At 41.2% G+C, this 8,430-nt stretch overlaps 1 pseudogene; it reads right to left on the bottom strand.

The window, feature by feature from the left end:
- Positions 1 to 1,332: 1,332 nt before the first annotated feature.
- On the bottom strand, positions 1,333 to 1,895 carry LOC102878473 (annotated as a pseudogene).
- Between the last annotated feature and the right edge of the window lie 6,535 nt (positions 1,896 to 8,430).

Raw genomic sequence — 8,430 nt, 5'->3', positions numbered from 1 at the left:
GCTACTCACAGAGTGGTCCTCACTCCAGGACCTACAGCCTCAACATCATCTGGGAGATGGTTTGATTCTCAGAATCTCTGGGCCTACAAGGATCTTTTGAATCAGATTCTGCATTAGAACTAGAATCCTGGGTGAGTCACATGCACAGTGAATTTGGAGAAGATCTGGTCTAGAATAAGTTGTCTCACCTTCTAAGTTGATAATTGGGGCAGAATAATTAGTTATGTTGGGTATTGTAGGTGTTTAGAAGCCTCTCTAGATGTTGCCAAATAGCCCAGGGGCAACAACACCTTAGGTTGGGAACCACTGATCCAGAGTTGAAAACTGGAAGTATCCCATTCCTCACTCAATTTGTAACTTGGGGCAGACACTAAACTCCTTTAAGCTCCACTTCTACATAAAGAAATGGAGTTCATTATAACATTACTTTATGGCTGGACTTATTGATGAATTAAATTGGACAAAGTCTATAAAGTGCTAAACTCAAAACGTGGCATAAAAATATTGAAATGTATCTCCCATAATTAACAAATATTTTATAATAAGGGTCTGGATGACAGTTCATAGCTTGTGATATAAGTACAAAATCCCTACATATCTTAACAAATGTGTCATGAAGCCACAGAGTGTGGTGCCAATGATTGCACATCAAAAGAACACAGCTCTCCCCTTGTTGTAGAGAGAATAGCAATTCTCTGGAGACCTCAGTCTGAGTCTCAGCACAAATCTGCTTTTATAGATTAATGGGACCTGTTCCTGACAGATTTCTTTCTTTTTTTTTTTAACCCCACTGGAGACAGGAGGTTTTGTTGATGCTGATGGGGCTAGGAACCGGATCAGGGGGTGTTGTGGGGGCTGAGTCAGTGAGCAATGCATAAAGCCTGGGCACATACAGACAAGTTAGGGCTCATTCATTTTCTCAGAATTCTCTGGCTCCTTCTTTGGGAAAGGGAGAGAGCATCTTGAGGGGGGAGCAATTCAAAGAGCAACAAGGGAGAGATTGGGGATGGTGGAAGTTCCTAACCTGAGGGAAGGCACCACAATAGGCAGCAACATCTGCGTGGAAAGCTGGGTCAGCTGGTCAGTAGAGGAGGGTGCATGGCGTTGGCCTGGGTGAGCTCTCAAGAATACCTGGTATTCCAGAGGAGACTGAGGAAAGGACCACCACCCCTTTCCCTGTGAGCCTCCTTAAAGGGAAATAGGCATTCAGGGAGCCCCCTGGCAATGGGTGCCAGGATTAGTCCTTAAGGCATAGATAGGGACAGACAAAGCTCCAAAGCAGAACTGAAAGGGGTTGGGAGGCCAGTGCAGCATTTAAGCTGAGTGCCATGGTCACAAGAGGACACAAGACTAGCCACGCTGGACCACTTTGGAGATGAGCATACTCTGATTGCCTCAGAAACCACTTCCTTGACAACATCCTGCTGCAGGGCCCAGCGCTCAAGGTAGCACACAGCATGGATCTGCTTGGCCGGTGCCTGGCCCTACTGCAGTGTGATGCGCACCTGGCCATTCTCCTTAGGCACCATAGCGTGTAAGGCTGGGCCTTCAGGTCCTTCTTGGTGCCCATCAGGAGGATGGGCACATCAGGACAGTGATGGCACATCTCTGGATGCCACTTGTGCCACATATTCTCAAAGAAAGGCAGACTGGCAAAGGAAAAAGAGACAACAAAGACATTGGTCTGAGGGTGTGACAGTGTGTGGAGTCCATTGTACTCCTCCTGGTCTGCTCTGTCCTGCTAGGATCAGATTCACTGTGATCCCATCAACTGCACACTAGGGGGCTATAGGGAGGGTGTATTCCTTGGGGAAGGCGTCAGTTGTGTAGCAGAGGAGAAGGCAATTCTTTCCCACAGCCCCATCGCCCACCACCACACACGTGATGCTCTGCATTGTGGGTGCAGCTGCTGCAGTGGAGACAATGCCTCCTCCCCATTCTGGGTCCCTAGGATGCAGTGACCTGGAGCCCTCCCTGTCATGCAGGAGCTAGGGGCGGCAGGAGGCTTGAGAAGAACCTGATAGATTTCTTAGTCTCAGACTTCAGAGAAAATATGAAATCAAGGTTGGGATAAGGTGGTAGGAGGTTAGACCTCTGGGACATTGAGAACACAAAATCATAAAAATTAAGCTCATTTGACTTCTAACCTGGTCTTTTGGGTCATAGAATCATTAGGAAAAAATTCCTTTCTGTTTCTTCCAGAGGCCCAGAGGGAAACTATGTACTTAGAGGTTGGAATAACAGGAGGGAGATGTCCCTGATGAGCAGATAGAGAGCGGTAATACCTCCTCTGTGCAGTTCCACAGCTTGTACAGCAATGGTGGGCAGGACATGGTTGTTTCTTTTGACTCTTAAGCTGGCTCAGAATTCATGTTTCAGTCCCTCCTGCTCTCTTGTCTGGGGACAGAGCTTCAATCTTCATCAACAACCATCCATGTAGGAATTTAGACTTCCACATGGAGCCCTCCCTCTAAGAGACCCCATCCAGGTGAGTCTGAGAGCCAAAGAGGTACTTCAGGAAAAGATCAGAGAGAACAGAATCTGAGAACTCTTACCTGTGTCACTGTGATGTTAATCAGCCCAGCCCAGAGACAGAAGATCATTTTGTTTGTACCCTTGGTTAAGCTACTAATTTATAATTAATCTATTTATGTTAATATGTTAATAATCATGTACCTGTTTGAATCTGCAGTACAGAGACCATAGTTGACAATTAAGTGGTAGGCATGCGAGTCCACTTGGGTGACCCTGTTGAATGAGTGAGACGCATCAAATGGTTTCGGTAAAGTGGAAACACAGCTGAAGAGTTTTGTTGGTTAGGGAGCAGAAAATAGAGTGTTAGATGTGGAGGATAATGTGGTGAAGTGAGAATGTTTACATTAAATTTCTAAGATGGGCTGTATTTGAGCATGTCTCGTATTCATTGAAAAGATCCAGACCAGTGGAATTTGAAACTACCTTGCCGCAGCTGTTCAGGAGACATACTGTTCATTGCAGTATCTTATCTCATGCTGTTTATTCACATGGAAAATAATTATTTAACAAGTCTGAATAGGAATATTAAATATGCATATGTTTTGGGTTCATTACTCATTTACTTTCTCTACTGCAACAGTTAATAAGATGCTTCAGTTCTGAATCTTTGGTGTGTGGTTACCATTATGAATATGAAAAGGATAGTTATATATATACAGTTATCCATTTCTCCTGTGCATGCCTTATCTCCATTCCCCTTTGCGAATGTGGATCTTTGAATCCTCCTCTTTTCAGTCATTATTGTCTCAATTTCTCCCTACGTCTGCTGAATGTTCATTACTATCTTGCTATAGAAAATCTCTTCTTATTTTTTAAGCTTATAATGCCCTATTCTTAGTAAGGGCTGCACTTCTCTGCTTCTATTAGCCTGCCAGTCACCTAACTCCTATTATGATGTTTAGTGGAGAATTCCCTCAATTTTTGTATGTCTAGAAGGTCTTAATTTCTCCTTCATATCTAAATGAGAACTTAGCTGGTTACATTATCCTTGGCTGGTAGTTCCTTTCATTAAATAGTTTGAACATTGTATTTCACTCCTTTCTGGCTTGTAAGGTTTGTGCTGAGAAGTCTGAGGATAATCTAATGGGTTTTCCTGTATAAGTTACTGTCTTCTTTCCCTGGCTGCCCTGAGACTTCTGTCTTTGTCATTGACTTTTGATAATTTTAATCCAGGTCTTGGTGAAGGCTTTTTTGGGTTGAGATAATTGAGTGTTCTGTTGACTTCTTGAATTCCAAGCTCCAGCTCATTCCTTACATTTGAGAAATTGTCATTAACTATTTGTCTGAAAATGCTTTCTAGTCCCTACTCCTTTTCCTCGCCTTGGATAATGCCCTTTATTCTTATGTTTCCTCTCCTGATGACATCAGCTAGTTCTTGAACTTCTCTTTCATTATTTTTCATTCTTTGGTTTGTCTCTTCTTCCTTCTGATTTATTTCTAGATTTCTGTCTTCAATATCACCGACTCTTTCCTCCACTTGGACAACTCTATTTCTCAAGATTTTTATTTCATTTTTCAACTCCTACAGTGTGTTCTTCATCATCAGAATTTCTATTTGGTTCTATCTGAGAGTTCAAATCACCTTGCTAATGAACTCATCCTGCTCATCTAGTTTTTTTATTTTTTTCATTTCCTGAAATTGTTGATATTACTCATTTTGGATCTCATTGAGTTTTTTCAGAAGTACCATCCTGAAATCTCTGTCATTTAAGTCGCATATTTCTATGTCTGTAAGCTCATTTTCTGGAGATTTTTCTCTTCTTTCTGAAATGCCTTGTCACCTTGGTTGTTCATGGTGTTTAATGGACTATTTCTCCACCTGGGCATTAATGGAAATGCATTCTGTTTTTTTTCCCAAAAAGAAGATTATTATGTAAAGTTCTCCTTTAGCCTGTTACCAAGGAGGCATTTTTGTTTTGGTATCCAGTAGGTGGCATTTAAGCTATTTGGATCCCTGCTTTTATATAAAGCCTTAATAATGCCTCATTTTTTTCTTATAAATGTTTAATCATGCTCGCTATCCTCAGTTTCAGTTTCTGTCAGTCTTAACGTTAGTTTTGGAGTTTTTGCTCAGATTCCCTGGGGCTCTACAGTTTCGATCTCAGAGGTTATGGGGGTAGGGGCCCTCTGGGTTTGGGATTTGGCGCTGTGGCTCAGCCTAGGTCTTGCAACCACGGCTGGTAATAACCAACTGTTTTTTCTCTGCTGTCCTTGCTTCTCTGCCATCCTGTTTCTCTGCTTTCTGCCCTGATACCTGGGCACTGCCGCCGGCTCTCACAAACAGGGCTGTTCAGGGAAGTCAGTGCACCTTCTCCATCCCCTCCTACTGCAGGGAGCTCCAGCTGCTGGAGGCAGCTTCTTTGTTTCTCCCAGTCCACCAGCCAACACCCAAGGTTCTGACCTGTGGTAGATCTTATACGCAGATCCCATGCTCAGACATGCTGGTGTGCAGTTTGGATGTTTTTTGTTGTGTTTTAGATGTTTAGCTTATTGTTGTTTCAAGGGGAGAGATCTGGAAATGTCTCTCACTCTGCAGTGTTTCTGATACCACCTTCAGTCTAGAGTTTTGAGACAATTTTAACTCAGGGTTGGAATAAGGTGCTGAGAGATGACACGTCAGGCAGGTAGGAGAGTCATGGAGAAAGAGTAATGAAAACAGGAATCACTTGACTTCTAACCTTCTAACCATTGTGAACAGAGAATCAGCATGAAATATTTCCATTCAGTCCAGACCAGTGTCCCCCAGCGGAATCGGGGCTCAGAGGTGTGAGTACAATATAAACAATGTCTAACAAGCAGATAAAAGGAGATAAAAAAGTCTTCTCTGCTGTATATGTAACCCTGGTCTTACAAGACATATTTGTATTTTGGATTCCTAAGTCTGGTTGGGTACCAATGCTTCACTTCTTCCTGCTGTCCTATCTGGAGACAGTCCTTCAGTCCCCAGCATCTACCACCCAGAAAAGAATTCAGACATCCACACGAAGTCCTACCTCATCCAGGGTAGTCAGGGAGCCCAGCCGGTATTGAAGCAAAGGGTCAGAGAGGAAGGAACCTGAAACCTTCTACCTGGAGTCCTCCGAGAGCTTAACCATTCTCGCCCAGAGCCCAGAGATGGCTATGTTTGTTTACTGGGTTGACTAATTAATTTATTTAATGTGTCGAATTGGAGTTTTTTTCACCAACTTTGCTGTTTGACGTTGAATTCCTTTATATATGTAGAGATGTATTTGGGGCAAAGTATGACAATTTTTAAAGTGCATGTGCTCAATTCTATCAGTCTGTCATATTGTGTTTCTCCTATTACTTTTAAAGGTAAAAAGTTCTAGATCATCTCCTATCTTGTGAATGGCATTCCTTTGCATTCAGTTAATGTTCACCTCTATTCTTTTCCTAAGCATATTGAAATCCATTATACAGGTAGAAATTTCTACAGATACTAATTATTGTGTTTTATATCTTTTCTTTTAGAAGTTAGTCTCTGATTTCTATTTGATTTCATTTACACAATTACTTGAATCCACTATAATCAACCTGGTTTTATTTTTCCCGACCTTCATTTTCTTCTATGACTTTTCTATTCTTTACTATTTTTTTCTATATACATTCACATATTTATGGAACCACATAAGTGAGCAAAATAAGTGAGGCCTCCCTTCGTTTGGCTCTCACATTATAATGGAGAAGGCCCAGTACAATGAAATGAGTGTGGTATGATGTCATGTCCTCAGGGATAAATGTGCAAAGCAAGGGGATCAATAGTTGTGGCATAAACCAGATTTTATAGAGTATGTCTGCGGAGACAAGGAGCAGAACAAGGACTAGTGTACCCATTGGATGTAAAATAAAAGAGGTAAAAACTCAAAGCCCAAGAATTGTAAACAACATAATTCCACAAAGAAAAGTGAGAGAAGGGCCAGCCGCATCCACCATTGGGCCTTGTAAAACTAAAAATAAAAAAAAAAATTTAAGAAAAAGGTGATCAAATAACCATGAAATGGGTACAGGAATAACAATTACATCAGAGCCAAAGTGGACACTGTGATGAGGTCAGTGAGGCAGTAAAGGTCCAGTCAGTGTGAGGTCCCTTGAGTCAGAGGGAACTGCAGCACCCACGCCGGCTGCCTCTTCTCTCTGCACCTGGCTCTCTGTGGGCTCTTCATTCTTGTTGCCTTATTCCACCTTGGCAGGAACTGGCATTCTTTTAAACTGTTTTTCCTTTACTGCATTGGATTCCAAATTTGCTGATCATGTCCCAGAGTAAACATGACTTTTTCATTGTCATCAGGCCTCTGTGCACATGTAAACACACAAACACACACGTATGTGTACACACACAATGAAACAAAGAGGGTCATCACCTATGATACATATACTAACAGAAATGACTTAGGCTAAACTTTTGTATATATATTGACCACCTCTGTGGATGACATTAAATGGATGGATACCACTGCCCCATTATTTGTGTGAGAATATTTAGAATGAATTGGCTGTCTCTCCAAATTCGAACATCTCCTGTTTGGTAGATCCAAGATTCAAAACTCAGTTACTTATTCCCAAATTTCGCATTTACTATTATTTATAAAAGTCTTTCACCATTTCATCTTTTAAAATTTCCACTATTTTTTGTACATTGTGGCTGGCTTTCCCTTAGTAATTTGTGGGTTTGCTCTCTGTGCTCACATTTTTAATTGATATTCATTCATTAAGGTGTCTTGACATTTTAAGAAATCACTCCTTTCTCTTTTGAACACATTAATATTTACTATTTTTTTAGTCATTCTGAGCTTCATGGTGTTGTAACTAGGTTTGGAATGCTGCCAGAACCAAGGACTCTTTCTCCTCATCACAAACTCTCAGGAACTCCACCACCGAAGACATTAGATATTTTTCCCCCTCATGTCCAATTCTTCCTACTATCTCTGTTTTTTTAATTGAGTTCTTTATACTTCATTAAATACAGGACAGGAAACTAATCATATGATCTGGCACATAATTAATTTAGAACTATCTGATCCTTATGAAAAATCAGAAAAACCATATGAGTTTCAACTGAAATCCAATTACCTAGTTTCCAAAAAATTACAAACAGAAGCTAAATGAAAACAGCTAATAAATACAGGACAGAAAATGATCAGATTAAAATGGTGTGCAAAGTTTACCTGTCCATTGGAGGCCTACCACTTGAATTTGGATACTGATTTTATATTTTTTAAGGGAAAAGCAATCTGATGTTCACAGCTTGCCTTGTCTCATTTTATTCCTAGTTTTTATAGCTGGAGGTGAAAATAACATGTCCCCAGGAGGTCATAGTGTGCCCATCTGTGAGTGCACATGTGCATGTGCATGTGTGGGGGGGAGGGGGTAGGATGAGCAGTTCTCAAAATGGAGGTGTCTGAGATCATATACTCCAGTATGTGACCCTTGAAAAAGAGAGATAAGAATTGTTAACCAACAATAAGATGGGGATCCCATTCTGTTCACAAGATTCCATGGAAATAAAATTAATAAACTGCAAGAAACAACTTACAGATGAAAGACTCCCTGTGTCTTGAAGTATCAGGAGTAGCAGTTCCCCCACGTCCTCTGACAGCATCTGTCATCACTCTGCCTCTTGCTCATTCCCCTGGACACACTGGCTGTTGTTGAGACTTGAATGTCTGAAACAAGTTCATCTTCAGCACCTCTACATGGCTCTTTCTCCTGCAGAACACAAATTTCCCCAAATAAACTTGTGCTTTTTCTTCCTTGAGATCACTGCTCAAATGTCATCATGTTTTCAGGTCTTCCTTAAACCCAGTAAAAATAACAATCCATTCACTCAATTTTATATATGATGTTTTTACCTACATAGTACTGCAATTGCAGCATTTCTACCATGTTAATAATGCA

The sequence above is a fragment of the Pteropus alecto genome, unplaced genomic scaffold (genome assembly GCF_000325575.1).
Source record: "Pteropus alecto unplaced genomic scaffold, ASM32557v1 scaffold5542, whole genome shotgun sequence".
Taxonomy (NCBI): Eukaryota; Metazoa; Chordata; class Mammalia; order Chiroptera; family Pteropodidae; genus Pteropus; species Pteropus alecto.
The sequence above is the reverse complement of the archived record's forward strand: the minus strand, read 5'-3'. Positions and strand labels throughout refer to the sequence as shown.